We start from the raw sequence: 26,553 nt of genomic DNA, 5'->3' as shown, positions 1-26,553 counted from the left end.
GACTATTGTGAATAATGCTGCAATGAACATGGTAGGGCAGATATCTCTTCAAGATATTGATTTTATTTGTTTTGAAAGTATACCCCGTAGTGGAATTATGGGACCATACAGTAGTTCTATTTTTAAATTTTGAGAAATTTCTGTACTGTTTTCCATAATAGCTCTACTAATTTACATTCCCATCAACAGTGAGCAAAGCCTCTCTTTTCTCCACATTCTCACCAACACGTATTTTCCATCTTTTCCATTACAGCTATTCCAAAAGGTGGGAGGTGATATCACACTGTGGTTTTAATAGAGATTAAGCATTTTTTAAAATACAACTGTTGGCCATCTGTAGCCTATTTTGAGAAATGTCTATTCAGGCCCTTTGCTCATTTTTTTAATTGGGTAATTTGTTTTCTTGCTATTGAGTTGTTTGAGTTTCTTATAAATTCTTAGGTACTAACCCTTTGTCAGATGTATAGTTTATAAATATTTTTCCCATTTTATAGGTTGTCTCTTCACTCTGTTTCCTCCGATACTCAAAGTTTTTTAGTTTGTTGTAATCATATTTTTCTACTTTTGCTTTTGTCACCTGTGCTTTTGGAGTTTCTACTTTTGCTTTTGTCACCTGTGCTTTTGGAGTGAGGTCAAAGAAATTATTGTCCAGACCAACGCCATGAGCCTTCTTCTCTAAGTTTTCTTCTAGTAGCTTTACGGTTTCAGGTCTTGTATTTAAGTCTTTAATCTATTATATTTGATTTTTGTATATGGTTTGATATAAGACCGTAAGTTTATTCTTCTTTATGTAAATATCCAGCTTTCCCAACACCATTTATTTAAGAGACTAACCTTTCCCTATCCCATGTTCTTGCAACTTTAGTTGAAAATCAATAAACCTTAATTATATGGATTTATTTTTGGATTTTCTATGTTGTTCTATTGATCTATGTGTCTGTTTTAATGCCAGTATGATGCTGTTTCAATTCCTATCATTTTATAGTATATTTTGAAGTCAGGTAGTGTAATATCTTCAGTTTTACTACTTTTGCTCAAGGTTGTATTGACTATACAAGGTTTTTTGTGGTTCCATACAAATTTTAAAATTCTTTTCTATTTGGGTAAAAATTGTCATTAGAATTTTGATAGGAATTGCATTGAATACATAGATTTCTGTGGGTAGTAATGGCATTTTGACAATATTAATTCTTTCAATCCATTAACATAGCATATCTCTCAATTTAGTTGTGTATTCTTCATTTTCTTTCATCAATGTTTCATAGTTTTCAGTATATTGGTCTTTCACTTCCTTGGTTAAATATATTGATAAGTAATTTATTATTAATTTTTTTAGCTTTTGGAAATGGGATTGTTTTCTTGAATTCTTTTTTTTTAAGAGTTCATTGTTAGTGAATACAAACACTATTAATTTTTGTAAGTTCATTTGTATCGTTTAACTTTACTGCATTCATTTAATAGTTCTGCATTCATTTAATAGTTCTATCAGTTCTGGGAGATGTTTTTAAGGATTGTCTACATATAAGATGAGGTCATCTGCAGACCCAGAAAGCTTAATTTCTTACTTTCTGACCTGGAAGCTTTTTATTTATTTTTATTATCTAATTGCTCTGTCTACGAATTCCAGTACTATGTTGAACAGAAATAGTGAGAGTGAGTGCCATTATTTTGTTCCTTATTTTAGAAAAGAACCTTTCAAATTTTCACCATTGTGTATGATGTTAGCTGTCAATTTGTCCTATGTGACCTTAATTGTGTTAAGGTATCTTCCTTCTATACATGATTGTATTAGTCAGGGTTCTCTAAAGGCACAGAACTAATAGGATAGATGAATACATGAAGGAGTGTTTATTAGAAAAAATTGACTCACATGATCACAAGGTGAAGTTCCACAACAGGCTGACTTCAAGCTGAGGAGCCAGGAAACCAGTCTGAGTCCTAAAACCTCAAAAGTTGTGAAGCTAATAGTGCAGCCTTCAGTCTGTGGCCAAAAGCATGAATGCCCATAGCAAATCACTGGTGTAAGTCCAAGAGTTCACAAGCTGAAAATCTTGAAGTCTGATGTTTGAGGGCAGAAAGCATCCAGCAAAGGAGAAAAATGTAGGCCAGAAGACTCAGCAAGTCTGCTCTTTCCATGCCTGCTTTTTATGCTGACAGCAGATTACATGGTTCCCACCCAGACTGAGAGTAGGTCTGCCTGTCCCAGTCCACTGAATCAAATGTTAATCTCCTTTGACAACACCCTCACAGACAGACCCAGGAACAATTCTTTGCATTCTTCAATCCAATCAAGTTGACACTCAATATTAACCACCACAAGTCCACCCTTTGTCAACTTGAACTCATACATGTCTCGTGAGATCGTACATAATCTTCAAATCAAGACAATAATAAGGTCATAATTACACCTATCATAATACAGCTATCCTTCTTACAACCAGAAGCACACTAATCCTTAACCTAAATGTTGTTACATAAAGTTAAAAACACTTAAATGCCAATATGAAATCAATAAATCTTACATCACATGATAAAGGAAATAAATAAAATGAAGACATTTTCTTAGTACAAGTGTATACATGCACAAACTTGTTACAAACAAAATAAGGAGGAAATACTCATGGCAATTATATTTCTCATTTCTTCAACTGGTCTCATGGTCATAGCTGGTATTGATGATACTTTCTACTACCCATTCTGTATTCTCTTTGCCTTCAGCAAGCACCTCAGCAGATCATGATTTTTTACCTGGTAGATTGACCCAAACCTTCATTTCTGAAGTTTCTGGGCCATTTACAGTCCTGCCTGGATTGGGCTTTTATTGTTTCCCATTGACCTTAATCACATGGCATAATAATACTAACAGATGACGTAAGGAATCTCCTGTATTCCACGCATACTCTTCTGTTACCTCCATTGTGGAGTAGTAGAATGACTGTATCTTGATATTCTGGGTAAATTGCCCCAGCCAATACTGTAACTCCCTTCTTAGCCTATTGACTTAGGAGGAGCCCAAAGTGTCCAGGTCGCAATCTTAACTTCTAATTTAATGGAATCATTGTCGTGTATCCTGGTGGCAGTGTTCCTCCTTCTGGAACTAATACCTCTTGGCCAGCAGAACGTAATGTCATGAGAACAGGAAGCAAAAATTTAGTTAGTAGGTCACTAGAGGAGATGGTGAATGGTGTCACTTCCACTTCCACTCCTTGATTCCTGGACCCATAAATCCTGTCTATGGGAGGAACAGTATCATATATTGGAAGCTGATTCAGAGCATACACAGCCTTCTGGAGAACTTTTCCCCAGTCCTGCAAAGTATTGTCAATTACTTGGCATTGTAATAGTGACTTAAAAGGTCATTCCGCCATTCTATCAATCCAGCTGCTTTAGGATGATGGGGAACATGGTAAAACCTGTGAAATCCATGAGCATGTGCATGAGCTTACTGCTGCATTTCTTTAGCCATAAAGTGAGTGCCTTGGTCAGAGACAATGCTATGTTGGATACCATGACAGTGGATATGTCATTCTGTGAGTCCATGGATGGTAGTCTTGGCAGAAGCATTGCATGCAGGATAGGCAAACCCATATCTGGAGTAAGTATCTATTCCAATGAGGACAAACCCCTGCCCTTTCCATGATGAAAAAGGTCCAATATAATCAACCTGTCACCAAGTAACTGGCTGATCACCCTAAGGAATGGTGCCATATCGAGGGCTCAGTGTTGGTCTCTGCTGCTGGCAAATTGGGCATACAACAGTGGCCGTAGACAGGTCAGCCTTAGTGAGTGGAAGTCCATGTTGCTGCGCCCATGTGTAACCTCCATCCCTGCAAACATGGCCACTTTGTTCAGAAGCCCATTGGGCAATGACAAGGGTGAATGGAGGAAGAGTCTGAGTTGTGTCCACAGAATGAGTCATCCTTTCCACTTGATTATTAAAATCCTCCTCTGTTGAGTTCAACCTTTGGTGAGCACTCACTTAAGCAGTTCAGTTTTTTACCACTCAGAGAGGTCCATTCACATACCTCTTCCCCAAATTCCTTTGTCACCAATTTTCCAGTGATGCTTCTTCCAAGTCCCTGACTTGACAGCCAAACTGTAAGCTACAGATGTGTGATCAGTATATTGTCGCAGATCTGACCTTTTCTCCTTCCAAGCAAAGTGCACAAGGAGGTGCACTGCTTGAAGCTGTGCCCACTGGGAAGATTTCCCTCTGTCACTGTCCTTCAGGGATGTCCTGGAAAGGGGATGTAGTGCTATAGTAGTCCACTTTTAAGTGGCGCCTGCCTGTTGTGGGGAGCCATTTGTAAGCCAGACCCTAGTCTTCTCTTCCTCTGTTAACTGATCATAGGGAACTCCCAGTGAGGCCATCAGTGCAGGCTGGGGGGAGAAAAGGCAGAGTAACAGGAGTGGAGACCATGGGCATTTGAGCCACTTCCTCATGTAACTTACTTGTGCCTTCACGACCTGCTGGAGCCCAATTACTTATATACCACTTCCATTTGATGATGTACCCACTTTTATGGCTGGATGAGTCAGAAAGCACCCAGTTCATGATAGGCAGTTTAGGTTGCATGGTGACTTGATGACCCCAAAGCCCAGTAACAGGCCAAGAGTTGTCTCTCAAAGGAGAGTAGTTATCTGCAGAAGATGGCAGGGCCTTGCTCCAAAATCACTCGATAAATGGGCTGGAGTAACATACCCAAATGAGGAATGTGTTGCCTCCAAAATTCAAATAGGCACACTAGGCCTTGTGCCCCTTTCTTGCTTGTAGGAGGGGCAAAATGCAGCAATTTATCTTTCACCTTAGATGGAATATCTCATCAGGCTCCACACCACCAGTCCCCTATAAATTTAACTGAGGTACAGGGTCCTTGAATTTTAGTAGGATTTATTTTCCATTCTCTGGCACACAAATGTCTTACCAGTAAGTCCAGTGTGTTTGCTACTTCTCGCTCACTGGATCCAATCAGCATAATGTCATCAATGTAATGGAACAGTATAATATCTTGTGGAAGGGAAAATTGATCAAGGTCTCTCCAAACAAGATCATGGCCCAAAGCCAGAGAGTTGATATACCCCTGAGGTACAGCAGTAAAGGTATATTACTGGCCTTGCCAGCTGAAGGCAAATTGCTTCTGGTGGGCCTTATGGACAAGAATGGAGAAAGACATTTGCCAAATCAATGGCTGTATATCAGGTACCAAGAGATGTGTTAATTTGCTTAAGCAGCAAAACCACATCTAGTACAGCAGCTGTAATTGGAGTCACCACTTGGTTAAGCTTACGATAATCCACTGTCATACTCCAAGATCCATCCATCTTCTGCACAGGCCAAAGGGAAAGTTGAATGAGGATGTGGTGGGAATCACCACCCCTGCATTTCTCAAGTCCTTAATGGTGGCACTAATCTCTGTTTTTTAATTTTCTCTATATGCATCTTTCACTTCCTTGGTTAAATAAATTGCTACGTAATTTATTTTTAATTTTTTAATGTTTGCGATTTTTTTGATTTGCTATTTTTCTACATAGAGGCAGCTCTAATGGCTTCCATTTGGTCTTTCCCACCATAATAGACCTCACCCTACCAGTCAGGGAGCCAATATCGGGACATTGTGGCACTGGAGAAATGATCATAGGATAAGTCCGGGGACACACTGGACCCACTATAAGTCAGACCTGAACTAAAACTTTATTAATTACCTGACCTTACTTCAACTGGAGGAACACAATGACGTTTTGGGTCCCATGGAATCAATATCAGCTCAAAGCCAGTGTCCAGTAGTCCCGAAAATGTCTGATCATTTCCCATTCCTCAATGTATAGTTACCCTGGTAAAAGGCCAGAGGTCTCTTTGAGGAAGGATGAGAGAAAGATTAACAGCCCAAATTGTTGGTAGTATAGTGGGGTCCTTCCTGAAAGGGAGCTGGCCTCCCTTTCATTCAGGGGGTTTTGGGTCTGTAAACTGGTTCAAGACTGAAAATTGATTGAGGGGCCGTGATTCTCTGTTTTTATAATTCAGATTAGTTTTTTGTCCGCTCGACCCGGAAGTTTTCTGCTTATATAAATTAAGTAAGAATGAAGTAGGTTTCCTATCAATTTCATTTCTGGGAACACCATGATTAATTAGCCAATGCCAGAGCTCTACACGACTCAGATTATTCTGATTGTTGCTTTGCCACTGTTGTCCATTAAGGTAATTATGCCCACCTTGCATTTAACAGTTGAGTGCCACCACTTGTCCCCTGCCAACTTGGGATTCAATTATTCTCATTGCATTTAAATTTTGTAGTTAAGTGATTGCAGTTCCCACTGTAAAATCTGGCATACAGAGGGGGCAATCACAGAGCTCTTCAAGGATGCAGGTGCTGCCCTCACATTATTTATTTTGCAAAACATTGGTAAAGGATGTGTCTTCTGGACCCTCCCAGCTTAGATGAGTAGGTCTAAAGTGACTAATCCATCATACCATACCAATCTCCCTAAGCCTTTGGATTCCTTCCTCTATGTTAAACCAAGAGATACCAGGCATTTCCAGCTCACTCACAGTGGGCCATCTTTTGATTCATATTGCAGTTAACCAAGCAAATAAACTATTAGAACCTATTTTATCTCCCCACACTGTGACATTAAATGGAGAACCTCTGCTTAGTGGGCCCAAATCATTAAATTCAGCCTAATCCAACTTTATGTTCCCTCCACCATTATCCCACAAACTCAATATTCATTCCCATGCCTGTTCTCCCGATTTCTGCTTATATAAATTAGAAAACTCAAGCAGTTCTTTTGGAATGTAGCACATCTCCTCATGGGTCATACTCTGAACCTCACCTCTAGGGACCTGCAAAGACTTTAGTCTAGTTATAGGTCTAGAAGCAAACGGGGGTGTTGGGGTTGGGTCCTGAGGAGAATCAACATTGTCTTGCCTGGCAACCGCCTCAGGTGAGGCCATCACTATTGTTTCAGGCAGTGCATGGTTAGTCTCCTCAGAGAAAAGTGGAAAGGCTGATGGCAGCATGAGTCAGGGAAGGAACGTTGCCTCCACTGGGAACGGGGAAGCTGTTTCCTTTGGCAAAAAGGCTCGTCGAAGTTTACAAGCTTAGTGTCCCCAGCTTCTTCAGGGTTCTCCCACATGTTCCCATTCCAAGTTGCAGCATCTCACTTTATTACAATCAATGCCCTCACTTTAACAGTAGACAGCTGGTGAGGCTATGTGTGCACCTTTTGTTGCAGGTCAGCCACTCTCATAATCAGAGCTGTGTCTGATTTTCCACAATTTTAGCTCTTTCTGTACAGGATGTAAGACTCTCACTTGGGGCAATCTTAGAAGATTTGAGGCTCAGTATGTGCTTCTGGAGCTGGGAGTTAGAATCCCTGATTTCATTTCCTTTCAGCACTTTGTCCAGCAAACTTAAGAGAAACAAACCAACTGTATTATATTCCTTGGGTCTCCACATATGGTTGAAGGTCTCACATATAGAGTCACTAAACTCCTTGCTTCTCAAGAGTGGTTAGTCAGGAGAATTAAATACATTTATTTTCATAGCCTTCTAAATAGTTCAAGCCAAGGATCATCAGCTTACTCTGTGCTATTTACTATTTACTAATAGTAATTAGTAAATATTAATTTAATTAGTAAATAGTAATTTAGTATTGCTATTAGAAATAGAGTCCTTAGCATTCTGGAGTCTAATCAGATTAAGCAGCCAACTCCAGACACCCCAAAACTAACTAAATAAACCCATCCTTAAAATTCTGTTCCTCTAGAACCACTCCTGGTACCAAAATCTGTATTTGTCAGATTTCTCTAAAGGGACAGAACTAATAGGATAGATTAATATATGAAGAAGGGTTTATTAGAAAAATGGACTCACACAATCACAAGGTGAAGTCCCACAATAGGCTGCCTTCAAGTTGAGGAGCCAGGAAGCCAGTCTGAGTTCCAAAACCTCAAAAGTACTGAAGCTGATACTGCAGCCTTCAGTCTGTGATCAAAGGCCTGAGGGCCCTTGAGAAATCACTGGTGTAAGTCCAAGAGTTCACAAGCTGAAGAACTTGGAATCTGATGTTAGAGGGTAGGAAGCGTCCAGCACGGGAGAAAGATGGAGGCCAGAAGACTCAGCAAGTCAGCTCTTTCCGTTTCTGCATTTATTCTGGCAGCTTATTAGATAGTGCCCACCCAGATTGAGGGTGGGTCTGCCTCTCCCAGTCCACTGACTCAAATGTTAATCTCCTTTGGCAACACCCTCACAAACACACCCAGAAACAACCCTTTTCATCCTCCAATCCAATCAAGTTGACACTCAATATTAACCATCACATTGACTTACAGGGTGTTTTTATTATAAAACGATGTTGAATATTATCAAATGCTTTTCCTGCATCTATTGAGATAATAATTTACCTAATGTGGTATGTCACATTTATCAATTTACATATGTTGAATCATACTTGCACTTCTGGGATAAATCCCACTTTATCATGGTGGATTTTTTTTTTAATGTGCTATTAAGTTTAGTTTGCTAGTATGTTGTGAAAGATTTTTGCATCTTTGTTTATCAGAGATATTGGTATGTAGTTTTCATGTAGTGCCCTTTTCTGGTTTTGGTATCAGAGTGATGGTGGCCTTGAAAAATGTGTTTGGGAGTTATTTACTCTTATTTAATGGTTGGAAGAGTTTGAGAAATATTGATATTAGTTTTTCTTAACCTTTTTTTGGAATTCAACAGTCAAGCTATCATGTTTTCTTTGGTGGGAGAATTTTAATTATTGATTCACTAACCTTATCCATTATTTTTCTCATTGGATTTTTTTTTCATGATTAAGTCTTGGTAGGTTGTGCTTTGGAATTTATCTATTTATTCTAGGTTATTGATTAGTTGGTGTATAATTATTCATTGTAATCTCTTATAATCCTTTATATTTCTGTGGTATTAGTTGTAATGTCTCTTTTTCATTTCTGATTTTGTTTTATTTGAGTCTTCTCTTTTGTCCTTAGTCTAAATAAATGTTTATTCATTTTGTTTACATTTTTAAAAACTCAACTCATAGTTTCTTTGTTTTTTTCCATTGTTTTTCTAATCTCTGTTATATTTATTTCTGCTCTGATCTTTATTAATTCCTTCCTTCTACTAACTTTGGACTTAGTTTCTTTGTGTTTTTCCAGTATACTGAAATGTAATGTTAGTTTATTTGAGATCTTTCTTCTTTTATTGATGTAGGCATTTATATCTATAAAATTCCCTCTTAAAACTTATTTAGCTGTGTCCTATAAGTTTTGATATGTTGCATTTCTCTTTCGTTTGCCCCAAGATATTTTTTATATTTCTCTTTTACTTTCTTCTTTGACCCATTGGTTGTTCAGAAACATGATGTTTAATTTCTATGTTTTTATTGTTTTTTCAAATCCCACCTCTTATTGATTGTTAGTTCTATATCATTGCAGTTGGAAAACATACTTGATATTCTTTCAATCTTCTTAAATATGTCAAAATTTGTTTAGGGGCCTACCAAGGGAAAGACCCTTGTAAATGTTCTGGTACACTAGAGAATAATCTGCATTCTGCTGCTGTTAGATGGAACAGTATATGCGTATATACTGTTCTGTATAAGTGTATTTGGTCCATTTGGTCCAATGTGTAGTTTAAGTCCAATGTTTTCTTATTGATTTATGATGATTTGCTCATTGTTGAAAGTGAAATATTGAAGTCATCTACAATTATTGTATTAACAGTTTATCTCTTCTTTCAGATATTTTAATATTTGTTTTATATATTTAGGTGCTTTGATGTTGGATATAAATACACTTTTTATAGTTATATCCTTGTGATGAATTGACCTAATTATTCTTCTATTAAAACTATCTTGTTTTACAGTTCTTAAATCTGTTTTGTCTAATATAATTGTAACTACCCCTGTTCTCTTATCTTTTTCTTTCTTCCTCGTGTCAAGGGCTGACTTTCAATAGATGGCAGCGAGGGAGCTGCTCTGCTACGTACAAAACAATGAATGCTCTCTTTTCATTTCCATTTTCATGAGATAAGTTTCTTCCAACTATGCACTGTTAGTTTATGTTTGTCCTTAAATGTAACGAGTGTTTCATAGGCAGCATATAGTTGGGAAGTGCTTTTTTAATTCAATGAGCCACTCTCTGTATATTTTATCAAATAAATTAATCAATTTTCATCCAAGGTAATTTCCTTTGCTACTTTCTTAATCTCTTGTTTTCCTCCTTGGTGATTAGGTGTGTTTCTCTAGTGTTATGCTTTGATTCCTTACTATTTATCTTTTGTGTATCTACTAGAGGATTTTGCTTTGTGGTCACTATAAGGCTTATATAAAATAACTTCGCAAGGTTTTTGGTTGGCTGGGTATTTTTTTTCTTTCTTCACGACTTTGAATATATTATCCCATTAGCTCCTGGACTGTAAAGTCTATGCTGAGAAATCTGCTGCTAGCCTTATTAAAATCCCATATATTACATGCTTTGCTTAAATTTTTGCTTTCGGAATCCTCTCTTTGTTCTTGCTTTTTGACTGTTTGATTATAATGCGTCTTTAAGTAATCTTGTTTGTATTAAACCTGATTGAAGACTTTTGAGCTTCCTATACCTGGATGTTAATATCTTTCCTCAGATTTGGAAAGTTTATTGCTCTTTTTAAAATAAGTTTTCCGATCTTTGTCACTCTCTTTTTCTTCTTAACTCCTATAATTCAAATATTTGCTCTTTTGATACTTTTCCATAATTATGATGATAATCTTCCTTCTTTTATCTTTTTTTTACTGACTATATTTTTAAATAACCTGTCTTTGAGTTCACAGATTTATTTGCATGATCAAGTCTGTTAATGTTTTCTATTTTATTTCACAATTTTTATTTTATAGTTTTTAGCTCAAGAATTTTCCTTTGATTTTTCCATCCCTTGGTATCCATGGGGAATTGGTTCTAGGACCCTTAGAGATGCCAAATTCTGTGGATGTTCAAATCTCTTACATGAAAGGGCATAGTATTTGCATATAATCTATGCACATCCTCCCATATACTTTAAATCATCTCTAGATTACATAAAATAGCTAATAAAATGTAAATGATATGTAAAAGTTATTATACTGTATTGTTTAGGACATATTGACAAGGAAAAAGTCTGTAAACGTTCAGTACAGATGCAACCATCTCCTTTTTAAAATATTTTTGTTCCACAGTTGGTTAAAGTCATGGATGTGGAACCCATGAATATGAAGGTCTGACTGCAATTTTAATTTCTCTGTTAAAAATTTCTTATTGTGTTATATTATTGTTTTCTTGATTTTATTATTTTTTCTATATATTTTCTTAAAGTTTTTTGGGTTTCTGTGAAACGAGTATTTTCAACGTTTTGTCAGGCATTTAATACATCTACATTTCTTTAGGGTCAGTTACTGGTACTTTATTTTGTTCCTTTTGTGATGTTATGCTTCCCTAATTGGCTTTGATCCTTATGGCAATACACGGGTATTTGCACACTGATAAATGAAGGGATTTATTCCAGTATTTGCAGACTGGCTTTGTTTGGGAAAGCCCTTTACCAGTCAGCCAACCCAGAGATCTGAGAAGCCTATCTGGCATGGTTCACAGGTGGGCTTGCTACTTGGGATTTTGGGCAGGCTGGCATGGTGCCTTGGTTAGCAGGTAGGCAGGCCTGATGCCTGAGTCTATGGGATTCAGCCTGGGGCCTGGATTCACTTGGGTAGACTTTTTTATTTGGTCCATGGGAGTGGGCTTTGCACTTCAATCTGCAGTGGCTGACCAGTTGCTGGGGTGGACCTGGAGCCTGTGTTCATGAGAACTAGCATAGCACTGAGGGTTGGCATAGAGACTGTTTATGAGAGTGGGCCTGGGTCCTGGGTCCAAGGGGGTGGCCTGAAGCCTGAGTCTACAGGGGTGGTCCTAGAGACTCAGTTTATGACAGCCAGCCTGGGACTGGGGTCTACTGGTGTAGGCCTGAACCCTGGGTCTGCCGGACCTTGTCTGGACCTTGTCCATTGGTGTCTGGATCTCTTGGAACTTAACTGGAGCCTGAGGCTACACTGGCACTGGGGTAGGTGTTGGCCCTCTTCTGTAAGAGCCAGTCTGAAGCCTGATATCAACAGTGCTAGCTTGGCACCTGGTGCCATGTGGGCTAGCCTGGAGCTTGGTGCTTTGTGAATTAGCCTAGTGCTTGGGCCCACAGAAGCAAGCCCAGAAGCTGGGTGTGTTGTGCTGTCCTGAAAACTAACTCTATAAAGGTTGGCCTGAAACCTGATTCCACAGGGGCAATTGTGGAACCTAGGTATATGAGGAGTGGCCCAGTGCTGGGGTCTATGAGGATGACCTCGAACCTTGGGTCTGCTTAACAAGGCCTAAACCTTAGGTCTGCTCAAGCATGGGGCTGCAGGGACTAGCCTGGATTATGGGGCTGCCAGGATAGGCCTGGTACTGGGGAGGTCTGGAGACTGTGTTCATGGATTCTAGTCTGTTGCATTAGTCCAGAGATACTGACTTGGCACTTTTGCAGTCCTGAAACCCAGGGCTGTGTGGACCTATCTCTCTCTGATCTTGTCTGAAACCTGTATTGGGCATGGAGTCTGGGATCACAGGGGTGACCTGGTGCTGGGTGGGCCTGGAGTCTATGTGCAGGGGCCAGCCTGGAGGCTAAGTCAATGTGTGCTGGCCTGATGACTACAGTTAGAGAAGCTGGCCTAAATAATTATGTAGGTCTGAAGCCTGGGGCCATGTGAGCCATCCTGGTGCTGGAGGTGGTCTATAGTCCAGAGCCAACAGAGCTGCCCTGGTCCTGGAGGTAGTGTAAAGATAAGCATAGAGTCAGAATCTGTGTGTTCTGGCCTATTCCTGGGACTGACCCAGCACTACTGGGTACAGCCTGGCAGTGGGGCAGGCCCAGAGACCATGTCTGTCAGGCAAGCCTGGAGCCTGAAGTTATGGGATCCAGCCTACTGAGGAAGCCTCAGCCCATAGGTACTTGCCTGAAACTTGGGGCCACTGGGGCCTTCTCAGCACTAGATTTTACTGGAATGGAGCTGATGGTGAGATCCAAGGCAACGTTTCATGCTCCTTTTCTTTCCCTTCCCCCAAGAAGGGAATATCTCTCTTTATGATGCTATGATTCAGAGAAGGAAGGTGAGTAATGTAAAACTTTCCTTCCTACTATTTTCTATGTGTCTTTTCTTATTTCTGTACTATACCCAGTTATTATAATCTCTTACCTGTTTTCCTTGGCTCTTATGAAGATATTTTTACACATGGATAGTTGTTCAAATTGATGTTTCTGTGGGGAAACAAGTGCTGGAAAGATCTATTCGGCCATCTTGTTAATGTCCCAAAACCTATCTGTATTTTCATGTTATGTGATTTCCTAAAATCCAATGGCTCTAAATATCACTGTATACCGAGGACCCTTGCTTTTATATTGTCATCCAAGAACACAATACTTCTACACAAAACTTCAGGTTTGACAACTCTAGTCAATGCCTAAAATGTCATTGCAAGTTTGTGTCCCAAACTGAAGTCTAATCTACAGCAGTTCTCTTAAGTCAGCATTGTATTTCATTTGTATTTTCTCCTCACTGCTTATCTTCACTGAGTTTCTAGCTAAATTAATATAGCGTTCTTCCACAAACACTAAGTCTTTTGAAAATGGAATTTATCATAAAATAATTTTATCAACACACTGACAAGTAACACATTTTTAGTTATGTCACAGTTCTGTTTTCAGCTGTGAAATTTTTATTTTTCCAGTTTATATCCTCTGCTAAGAACTGTTTTCCATTCATTACAAGAATGTTCACCTTTACTTCATTGAGCATGGTTACAATGGCTGCTTTTATTTTTACTTATTTATTTTTTTTTAAATGGAGTCTCGCTCCATCACCCAGGCTGGAGTGCAGTGGTGCAATCTTGGCTAACTGCAACCTCTGTCTCCCGGGTTCAAGCGATTCTCCTGCCTCAGCCTCTCCAGTAGCTGGGATTACAGGCATGTGCCACCACGCCTGGCTAATTTTTGTATTTTTAGTAGAGATGGGGTTTCACCATGTTGGCCAGGCTGGTCTGGAACTCCTGACCTCAGGTTATCCGCCCATCTTGACCTCCCAAAGTGCTGGGATTACAGACGTGAGCCACCATGCTTGGCCTAATAGCTGCTTTAAATGCTTTATTTTATAATATCATCATCTGGGTCATCTTAGCATTTACATTTTTTATTTTCTTTTCCATTGAGAATGGGACATATTTTCTTAGTTCTTTATATGTTGTATGGTGTGGGATTATATTCTGGACCTTGTTGTGAGATTCCTTGCCTTGTTAAAATTGTCTAGAGAGTATTGTGGGGTTTTCTATTTTTGTTTGTTTTAGCAAGCAATAAACCTGGTGCAGTTCAGACTGTATGTTGCTTCACATTTTATATGGGCAATGGAACCAATGTCTTTTCAGTTTTCAAAGTTTTTGCTACCCTCATCAGGTCTATCCTTCACATGAGCTTCTCAGTGGTTAGTTTGTATTTTGCATGACATTGTGTATTGCAGTTTAATTCTTGGAGTTTTTGTCATTATACTTTTTGTTTGTTCTCTTTTATATATGTGTTGCTTGGGGATGAGCCTGAACATGTGTTGATTCATATACAGAATTTGGAAAACATTTATTTCTGTCTCCTTCAAGATACTCCCAACACTCTTCAGATCACAGGGCCTTTTTTTTTCCAGGTTGCACTAGGTAAAGGCACAGGTTCTCTCTCAGGATTTTAGGTGTCTGCATAGTCTTTCTAATGCCACTGAACCTGTGCAGCCTCTTCTCTGGGACTTTCCTCAGGAAAAGGCCAAGGGAGAATAAATGGAAAAAGATAAAAATAAAACAATGCATGGATTCTTCAAACACTCTTTGCCTTACAAGGTTTTCTTTTATCAGTCCACTGACTAGAAGGAAATGGTTTCTATCAGAGGTTTTGGTTTCTGCACTCAAAGTGAAGTTCTTGGATAGGGTTCACAATTTGGTCAAAGCCAGGAGATAAACAAGGGGGAAAACTTAAGTAAAATATTTTTGCCTGTTATTGTTTATATTTTGATATTTCCAGGAATTTTCTTTTTGTATTCTGTCCATAATTTTTGGTTGTAATCAATTAAGGAAATAGACTACAGTAACTTGCCCCATTTTAGTCCACAACAGAAATCTCATTTTCTTTTTCATTAATTTTTTTTTTTACTTACTCTCTGTCTCCTTTTATTAAAGTGGAAGGTCTATGCATGCTGTCATATTCACCACTAAATATCTAGTACAAATAACAATGCTTAGTGAAGAGTGAATTCTCAATATTTAAGTGTCAAATGCATTAAATAATTAATATGTACTTTTCTTTCACTGACTTTCTTCAAAAAAGATGCCAATTATGGGAATATGGATTGTAGGACCTCTAAAGATCATCTGGCCTTCTTTGCTCCTTTCATGATTGTGCTTCCCTTCCCATGACACTGGAAAGTGGGCCTTCAATGATGTTCAATTTATGAGGGTAGACGTTGGAGTTAAAGTCACTTAGGAATTTTTATTAAAGGAGAGCAAAATGAGAGAAAACTGAGATACTGTCTTGTATAGCCCTTAAAACAACCTCTCCCTGTATCTATTGCAATCACTATACGTTGTAAACCTTTATAAATGTAATTCAAGATCCCTAGATAATTTTAAAAATTCTAAACACCATATTTTTTAAAAATCAGTTCTTAGTAACCAACATTGAAGTTAAATACTCCTTAACTTAAACATTATATAAGTTGTTATTTACCAGTTCTAAACTTTCTTCCTTTCTGGAGATGAAGTATTAAATTGCCCTGTAATTTAAAGGAAAGAACACTGTGCCTATTTTTACCCTTGTTAGGCACTGAGGCTATTGAATTTACTTTCTACAGGCACACACTGATCATTAGGCTAATTGTTAGAGTTAAAAAAAATGGACTAAATTTAATGAGTAACTGTGGATGTGAGAAATACAACACTTCTAACAGAAAGTATCATAGAAATAGGATCAACACATCTCTTCCGTGTCTGATGAATGAATATATCGTCTTAGCAGTCCCCAAAAAGTTAAAGAGCTTAGAAGCTGAAAGGGTCACAGAGAACCTATCTGGAAACACAGTTATGGTCTTTCTACCTCTGTCTCTTCAGCTAATATCTTTCAAGGTTTGTTTAGCTCATGTAAACTATCTCTGGAGTTCTATTGGAGAACCTTAAGATATAGAGTTAATGCAGTGACATCTATAATATAAAGCAAGCACATAATTTATTACACAAATCAGGACACAAGAAAGAAAGAAGGTGGTATTGATAATTAGGAAAGGAAAACAAGAATGAACTGGAATTTCAGGACAAACCAGGATGTATGTTTTTCCCTCATGATATAGAACATGATGGACCTTCTATAATATCTAATTCAGCTAAGCTCACTGAAGTTAAAGTACGTACTTTAGTAAGTATGTATTAAAACTATTTATAGTAAAAAATCTATTGAATATATTTAAAACCATAATTATAACAATGCTCAAAAAAGAAAAAGAAAAAAAATAGAATCAGTTACCATTAGAGGTAGGGATCCAATATCTTATTCTCTAGATAGACAATTTTAAACATTAAGAATTCATCCTGACTTAACTGTATGGACTGCCTTTCAGTTTATCAAAAAAGCCCTAGGTTATGATTAAAATGACTTCCTTTCAGTAGACGTAGAGCTAACACATGTAAAAGAAATGCCAGAAATTAAAAAAAAGTTTTGCAATCCCTAATAAAATAATTGATTCAGTTAACATTCATCAATGAATAAAACCAATAGATGAACAATTTATAAAAAAAAATTTTTAAGAGAGGAATCATAATGATATTATCTCAATCCACTGAACACTCTCGACATCAGTAAGTTAAGAAAACCAGGCATTATTTGTCTCTTGATATGATACAATATGAAATATAAATCACCACCTATGATGTATTTTTGCCCATAAAGTTTAACCTAGATTGAATCAAGCCTTAATATGTAATTACTTAATTATAGAAAATAAAGGAGTAGAGGAACAAGTGTAACAAAATTATGGAGAAGCAAACGAATATAGATTATGAGATATCTTACAATAGAATTGAGCTTGATTGTTCAACAAGTTATTAGCATAAAGAATAAAATAAAAACCAAGGAAGGGCAGCATGTTTGGGGTTAAAAATGTAAACGACATTAATTAAACCCAATATGATGTGTTAGATTCAGATTTAAGATAAGAAATTCAAATAGATACTCTTTTAGACAGTCACTCTTTGAATAGTAACCAACATTAGGTGAATACAGTGCTGGTATATATTACCTTAACTCTCCTAATTCATTCTCCACCTATTCTCTGCTCATGAAGGCTGATCTGTATGTCTTACATATTAGGAAACACTTGCTCTCAGTTCCCAGTTTGGTTTGGTCAACGAGATGTGCTAGCAGGAGACCAGAGAACTGGCCATGTTGGTTTCAGACTTCTGCCAAAGATAGATAGTTTCTGGATTGTGGACCTAAGGTACCAAACCATCCCATTTCCCCAGGAATTTCTCAGTTTTAGCACCTAAAGCCTGACATTCAAGAAACTCCACAGCCCCAGAAAAAAACAGATGGTTGGTCACCATGAGTAAACACCTGCATTTTGGTTAGTGTAAACCCCAAATATCTGAGACAGGTCTCAGTTAATTTAGAAAGTTTATTTTAACAATGCTGAAGATACGCCCCTGTGACACAGCCTCAGGAGATCTTGATGACATGTGTCCAAGGTGGTCAAAGCACAGTTTTGTCTTATACATTTGCGGATGACATGAGACATCAATCAACATATGTAAGATGAACATTGGTTCAGTCTGGAAAGGTGAGACAACTCAAAGCAAAGGTGGAATGACTCAAAGTGGGGAGGGGGCTTCCAGGTGATAGGTAGATAAGAGACAAATAGTTGCATTCTTATGAGTGTCTGATTAGCCTCTCCAAAGGAGGCAAACAGGTATGCATTTATCTCAGTGAGCAGAGGGGTGACTTTGAAGGGAATGGGAGGCAGGTTTGTCTTAAGCAGTTCCCAGATTGACTTTGCCCTCTAGCTTAGTGATTTTGGGGCCCCAATATTTATTTTCTTTCAAATTTTTCTCCTTTTCTTTTTAAAAATATTTTGGGGAAAGCATTTTAGAGAAAAATGAGTCTCTGGCCTCAGGCTTCCTCTAATCCCTCATGGCTAAGAAGGTTCATTCCTAGATGGATATGTCCAGAGTTATTAGGAAAGCTAATATTTAGCAGGTTGTGAAATCTCACATCCTATGAAGAGAAAGTAGGGGAAGGAAGGGAGAAAAACAACAACAACAAAGAACAGTCCTGGAAAACTGATATAGGCCACATTATTCTGAAGTTCACATATCAGTAGGCAGGTATGAAAGTGGCTTATGTGTGTAAATAGGTTGCTGTTATTTTCCTCTGAAGTTTAATTTGTCTAGCATCAGTTTGCAGGGCTTTATAAAAGCACAGCTAAGTTCTCAGTTACTCCAAATAAGGAAAAATGGGGGAAAAAAAGGAAAATAATTGAAAACATAATTTTGAAGAATTGTAGCCAAGAAAAATTAGAATTTGATCCAAACTGAAAAATAATAAAAATTGAAAAACATTTCACAAGACTAGAATCTAACAACAGGTGTACTGTAGTTTTTCAAACATACTTTTTCTCTCTCCAGTTTCCATTTTTACTAAAGACAAATCATGGTAGGACTGGTTTGCTTTATTATACTCGTCCTGATTATTTATATACAGTGAAGTAAAAATAATTATTTTTTACATAGGCTTTTAAATTGGCTTTGATGGAACTTTGTCCTATAGCAGGAATCTCAGATAAGACTCTTTTAAAGCTGAGCCCAGCCATGGATTTGTACCATCAAATACCCATGAGTTGGGTGATCCTCTCCTCTTAAGGTCCCAAGATAAACTTGGGGCTCCTGAGCCTGTCAGAAAGTGACATTCTTTACTTACCCCAGGTCACGAACCCTGTACGTGGGCTGTGTAAACAAGGTATGAGGCCAGTTTTCCCAGCGGGCCTTTATTGGCTCCATAAGTTATGTTTGATTTCTTAAAGGAAAGCACACCATTCCAGTGAAAGCCTTGGTAAAATAACCAGTTTCTCCCATTGTGTCCTGTTACAAATTATAACGGATTTTTATTGCGCTTATGCAAATAGCCATATTGCTGTAAGTTAGGACTACTGGCAAATAGTTTCCAAATTCTGGAGAAATCAGGTAAAGAGAAACAAATATGCTCCAAATTTTCTTCATAGGAGTATACTAAATTGTTGAAACCTTTCAATAGCTCAAAATAAAAGTTTCCTTGACTCTGAAAAAAAAAACAGAGGGTCAGCAACATTTTAAGCAAAAATATAAAAAGATACTTCAGTTTTCTGTTAGTTCAGTCTCTGTAGTAAATTCCTGTTCTGCTTAATATTCATGAACATTTCAGCTCCCCATGAGTCCTGAAAGTTTTCCCTCTCAAAGTTATCAGAAATCTGTATTCAAAAGCACCTATTAGAGTTTTATTACTGATTATGAAACCACCTTCTAAGGAGGATCAAGCAAGGCACCAATTGTCCATGGATGACAAAATGTTTTAGGGCAGCCATAGTCAAAGACAAAACTGACCAGAAAATTTGTTACCTCTGTGGCACACAATAATTTAACATAATAGTTATAATGATTACTGATGATGTACACTAAGTCATATCAGGATTACAGGACTATAGGTGTTTCCCATGATTTTGGAACACATATCAATAATATATTTATACAAATACAACCCAAAGAAAACCAAACACCATTTCATATTTGACAATGCTTACCCTATAATTTTATACCAAATAAGCCAAATTATGTCATGTTTTGAATTTAGAGAAACTAACATCTTAAATGATGAACTAGATCAGAAAAAGACACAATTTCTAATTTGATTTTTGAAAGGTTATCAAATATCAAAGGTTTAAAACACTTGATATCACAGGTCATTTAAAATATGTTATTCATTTGACCAAAGTCATAACTCGAGGATTTAAAAAAAAAGGCAAAAATATTCATTCTTTGAGGGGAGACTTAATTTTTCATACAATAAGCCCCAATAAAGACAACATAAAGCCAATTAAATTTGTTTTTCAAAATTTTATAAACAATCTATAAAATTTTAATCTTGACCATAAGATATTGAAACCACCTTTGCAAAATTATGACTGACACAGTGAAAGAGATCTAACCTAACTGATTCCATCTTGCTTCTAACCTTTAAGCTGTCCTTGTTCCTTCCTGAGCATAGGCTGAGCTAACTTTGGGAAGAATTTAGTTCATAGTTTATAGTTTAAAAGAAAGAAGATAACAGTCCTTTCCCAAAATGAACCACCTTTTTGCCTGGGGAATAGACTGCCTTTATGGGACTAACAAATTAGCCACAAGATTAGAAATTATGGTTTAGGAGCCATGCAGCTGGAGGCTACAAGATTCTGACCCTCCCTAAACTCCTCCTAAGATCAGTGCTTGAGATATTTTACAGACCTGCACTTGATGGATCAGTTGGCACCACACAGATTGATAAACTGGTGAATCTGATTGTGGGGCCCCCACCCAGGCCAAATTATCCTTAAAAATTCTGCTCCCCAAATACTTGGAGAGACTGACTTAAGTAATCATAAACCTTCAGTCTCCCACACAGCTGGCTCTGCATGAATTACTCTTTCTGTATTGCAATTCCCATCTTGATAAATTGGCTCTGTCTAGGCAGTGGGCAAGGTGAACCCATTGGGCAGTTACAATATAACTTCCATAAGCCTTTCATAAACTTTGTATCCTTTATTAAGAAGTTGGTTACTGCTTCAAGAAAACTTTGTTAATCTGAGACAGGGGCCCATATGCTGATCTTGCATCAGTGTGCTTTTGGTGTTAATGATTAATTTATAGAGAAACTAAATTGGCCCTTACAATCTCACATGCTCACCTCTTTTGCAATAGTTCCTGGGCCTTGAGGAGTTGAATAACTTTAATTTCTGGCCCTATGTTTCAGGAATACAGTTTATTTTGATTGGCATCTTCTACTGGGCCTGAAGAAGAGGCTTTAGTTGCCATCAGTGTTTAAGATTTAGCAGGACTTGGTGTCATTTTTAGACCCAGGAGTCAAAGCCCTGAAACTCAATGTCACAAGTACTTTAAAAGAACATACAGAAAGATACACGGATGTAATAACCTTAATTTAAAAAAATCATCTCAGCTTTTCTCCGAAGTGAGCCAAAACTTAATGGCATAGGAATTGTTTTGATAAACCATAAAATCTCTTAAGCCAGTTAACAAAAGGAAAAAGAAAAGACTTTCTGCACCGCACAGAATATTATGTTGGAAGAAAACATTTCCTTTAGATCTTTTAGAAAACATTTTTAGCCTCAGGCTATGATAAACAGAATTTGAGGAAAAAAAGCTTATATAAGCTGAAAATGAGTTGAAGGAGAGCATTACTATTTAGCACTCTTTAAGAGGGAGGAGAAAACCAAAAACAGTGAGATGCAATAAAAGTTGAACTTTGGGTTAAAATAATTAAAACCTCTTATAATTTATTAAGAGTAAATTAATACCTTAGAAAATCAATGTATAAGTGTTTTTACATTGATCCCAATGTCTAGAAAGACCATTATAAATTTTCTTTATAGACAACTTGATAATATAAAAGTATTTTTCCTTTTATAAATTCTCTTATTATGACTTACACCAACTGTTCATGACACACTTGGACTTTCTTGTTTGTCCGGAACATCCCTTTATCAGAAACAACCAGTCATTTTATTCTAGGACTAAATGTACCGTACAATATTTTTTCTCATATAAACTTATTTCTCTTTAAGCTTTCTTATTTTAAAAAACTCTTTATTTATAAGACTTTCTTTACATCTGTCTTATTTCCTGGTTCCTTTTACTTTGTTTTCTACATGGACTTTAAATAAACTTTGAATTAGAAAAAAAAATTGTTCATATTTTTAAAAAGGACATACTTTTTTTAAGAAAGAATGTTTTCCTACAGTAGAATTTTACTGGAAAATATCCAAATAATGAAATATTTATTATTTAATTTAATTTAACATTAGATTCAAAATTGGAATGAGTTTGTCTACAAGTATTTATCCCATTACGTTTACCTAATTATTTTAATTGTTTACCTTGAATATTCATGAAAACTGCAATAGTCATCATTTAAAGTTATGGAACTGCCATTGCAAAATTATAACTAAGACTGAACTGTCTCCATTCTTGCTTCTAACTTCCAAGCTGTCCTTGTTCATTCCTAGGCATAGGCTGAACTAATTTTGGGAGAAACTCAGTTTATAGTTTAGCTTTGAAACAAAGACTGTCACAGCCTTTTTCCAAAACATGCCTTACTGTCTATGGACTAGACCACCTAAGCCACAAAATTAGAAGTTATCATAATCTTACTAAATTCAAGATGTAACTATTTTCATTAAACCAATATCAATGTCTTATTTATTAAAAATTACATAAGCAAAGATCATTCTGTCTTGGATTGGCTTTATAGTTTTGTAATCTCTATGCCAAATTTTGACACCTTATAGTATTTGGTAAGGATAAGTATAAAATTTCTTGATTAATATATGCAAACAAAATGTATACTCACAATTCTTAAGACATTTCTAACATCACTTTACCAAGCTAGCTTATTTATTAAAGATTTTACTTAAATTATGTAAACTTGAAAAAAGCATTTGACAATTTTTTCCTGACGAAGTATTTGATTCAATTGTTTTTATTTTCTTAAGCCAATTAATTAGAGCTCTTTTATATATTTGTGGTAGTAAAACACTGTATACACAACACATAATTACATAGATGTATTAGGCATTCCAATAGAAGTACATCTTATGGATTCATAAAGACCGTTTTTTGCTTATCTTAGATTTTTAAATTCTTAATAACCTGTTTTACAACCCTAGGCAGTTGTGAGCTGAATAGCCTTAAATTTTCATATTAAGGGAAACAACTCAGGTGAAAATCAAATAGCAAAATTTGCATCATAAGCTATGGAGAGAACAAGTCTGGTGTGCTAGAGGGAAATTAAAAATGATTTAAATGCCAATTAAACATAAAATATAGAAATTATAAAGGCCTTTTAAATATACACACACACATATGTATACATACATACACATACAAAGATCCTATATCATTTACTTCAGAACTGTAGCCATGAGATAAATACAAATTCAACAGTTTGCAAAAGTCCCTGTTGAATCCAAACAGTGGTTCTTATCTTAATAGAAAAATAACAGCAGATTTAAAGCAGGCAGAAAATAAAATAGAGAAAAAGAGAACTTGGGAACTCTGTAGTTTGCAGGTCGACCTTAGGGTTCTTTTTCCTTAATGTAAATGTGCACAAAGACCATATTACATTTTACATCATTACAACCTTTGGAATGCTTGAAAGGGGGTCATTTTCTTTGTTTTATCTTTATTCTTAGATTATTTGTTTCCCATTTTTCATTAAAAGGAGGAGCTCAGCTGTGGCCTAGGGTTTTTGTGTAGTGAACTTTTGTGTGTTGCTTGTGGGCAGGATGCTACAGTGTGTCACCACTGAGTCATTTCCACCCTTTTAGGTTTATCAGTTTCTCTCTCAAGAAGTCTATGACCTCTGAGAGGGCTCTAAATGCCAGATCATCAGCCTTTCTATGCATTTCCTGGATGAGTTTTTTTTTAATTAATTTTTTGGAGGATTTCCCTGTAGCGCCACTGCACTTTATGGGGGGTGAATCCCCCTGACGTTTCCATGAAGCTCCCAGTCACCCAGTGATGCCTTTCAGCTAAGAGAAGAAAAATGCCCTTTCTCTTTGGAGATGAGAAAACTCAGTCTCTCATTTACCTATGAAAATAATTCAGTTCCTCACACAAATGTGCATCGACAAGCTGAATTGAGATTAATTTTGGTTAAAAAAAAAAGCAATAGAAAAGACCCTTTAGAATGTATGTGCAAACTAGAATTAGGATCCTTAAATGAAAACTTCCTAGGAGAATGACAACAACAACAGCCAAGACCACTTCCTGTAAACTGTGCTCAGCCACCCCTAAGTTTGTAGCTCTTGTCTGCCATTATACATGCCAAGGTTAAGTACTCTCACAGTACAAGGTAATCTCTGGTAGCTCCAGAGCCAAAAATATCACATTATGTAATACAGGAAAGCAGAGCTTTAGACCTAAGAATAATCTTCCCAAGACTCTTTAAAGTCTGCAAAGCAAACAGAACATCCCAAAAGGGGTGAGTGGTGTCATTGTTCTGAATTTTTTAAAGGGGTTCAAGTCATTGGAAGCCTTCTCTAGATTTTTTGGTACTCCAGATGGCAAAGGGGGAAGGAAGTATAAGAGTGGAAGATAAGTAAACAAAAGAACTTTTTTTTCTATTCTAAGTTATTCTTGTAGTTGTTTTGTCTGTAATTTTCTCTCTTGCTAATTCTTTGTTTTAAAATATTTCATATGATTCCTTTGGGTTAATTTTATAGGTATTTTTGTGTTTGCCTTAGAGATTATGTAAAATAGCTTATAGTTATAATAGTCTATTTTAAGCTGATAAAAACTTAACCTCAATCACGTACAAAATCTCTACACTTTAACTTCTCTCCACTTTGTGGTACTGCTTTGCACTTTACATTTCTTTATATTGTGTATCTATTTTTAGTCATTTTAATACTTTTTATCTTTTATACTACAATTAAAAGTGAATTACCCATCATCATCATGGTAATGCAGTGTTCTGTATTATTCTATATGTTTATTTTTAGCAGTGAGTTGTATACTTTCTTATGCAATTACGTTGCTGCTTTGTATTTTTGTTTGAACTTGAATAACTCTCTTTAGCATTTACGCTAAGGCAGTTCTTGTGGTGATAAATTTTCAGTTTTTGTTCATCTGGGAAAGTATCTCCTTATTTCAGAAGAAGTTCTGCCAGATATCACATTCTTGGTTGGCATTTTTTTTTCTTTCAGCACTCTGAATGTTCCATTCTACTCCCTTCTGGTTCTCAAGGTTTCTGCTGAGAAATACATTGAGAGCTTTATGTAGTTTTTTTGTATGTGACAAATTGCACTTTTCTTGGTGCTTTAAAATTTTTTCTTTGTTTTTGACATTTGACAATTTGATTATAATACACCTTGGTGTGAATTACTTTGTGTTTTTTTTATTTGGTGTCCTTTGGATTCCTTGTTTCACAATGTCTGTTTTCTTCAGACTTGGGACATTTTAAGCCATTATTTCTTTAAATAAGCTTTCTAGTCCTTTCCCTCTTTTCCTTTGCAAACTCCCTATATATAGAGAGAATATATACTTACATATATCCTCTTGATGGTGTCCCACAATTCTCTTCCTTTGTTCACTTTTCTTTCTGTTCCTCGGACTGAATTATTGCAAGTACGTTGTCTTTGGATTTTTTGCGTTATTTTTAATCATTGGTCGGATAAATAATATAATGCTACTTCGTTAGTGCCAATTTGGAGATTTATTTTGTTTCCTTGTTTGGAACATCCTTGCCTGGATCTTTATTTTTTCTTAAATCTCTGGGTTGGTGTCTGCATATTAGACAAATTCCACACCTCTCCCAGTCTTTACAAACTGGCCTCATACAGAGGACCTTCATCAATAAGCCTAGCCTGAGATTTTGGAGTCTCTACCAACTCTGTCCCTCCCCCAAGAATAAGCAGGCAGATAGAGATTTTGTCCACTCTCTCTGCTGATCTGGGGGCATTAGGAACTTTGGCAACTACTTGCCCCGGTAACCACCTGTCTTCTTCCCGGGGGAAGGCTGACTATGTCAGCCTGTCAAAGTTTCAAGACAGGTGAGATAAATGTTAATTCTTTTTTTTTTTTTTTTTTTGAGACGGAGTCTTGCTCTGTCACCCAGGCTGGAGTGCAGTGGTGCAATCTCGGCTCACTGCAAGCTCCACCTCCCGGGTTCACGCCATTCTCCTGCCTCAGCCTCTCCAAGTAGCTGGGACTACAGGCGCCCGCCACCACGCCCGGCTAATTTTTTGTATTTTTAGTAGAGACGGGGTTTCACCGTGGTCTCGATCTCCTGACCTCGTGATCCGCCCACCTCGGCCTCCCAAAGTGCTGGGATTACAAGCGTGAGCCACCGCGCCTGGCCAAATGTTAATTCTTTAAGTAGCGCTAGGGAAGTTGGGGCACTGGACACATAAATCAACTATTTTCCTCCAAAGTGAGAAGTTTATAGTTGGGAGTTTTTGGTCCATTTACTGTGTGCTGAACAAGGGCAAGGATCAATGGTGTCTAACAGCCCAAACTGCCACCTCTATTCTTTCCAAAGTTTCTAGACTAATGCAGACCCATCAGAGGCCCACGACTATCAAAACAAGATGCAGTTCTCTGTGGAGAATCCTCAGAATAGTTAGGGCACTGGACACATGTACCAATCCTTTCCTGTTCCTGGGTGAATCTTGGAACAAGGGGGTCTCTTT

Source organism: Nomascus leucogenys, chromosome X, assembly GCF_006542625.1.
Source record: "Nomascus leucogenys isolate Asia chromosome X, Asia_NLE_v1, whole genome shotgun sequence".
NCBI lineage: Eukaryota > Metazoa > Chordata > Mammalia > Primates > Hylobatidae > Nomascus > Nomascus leucogenys.
Note: the sequence above shows the minus strand (reverse complement) of the source record.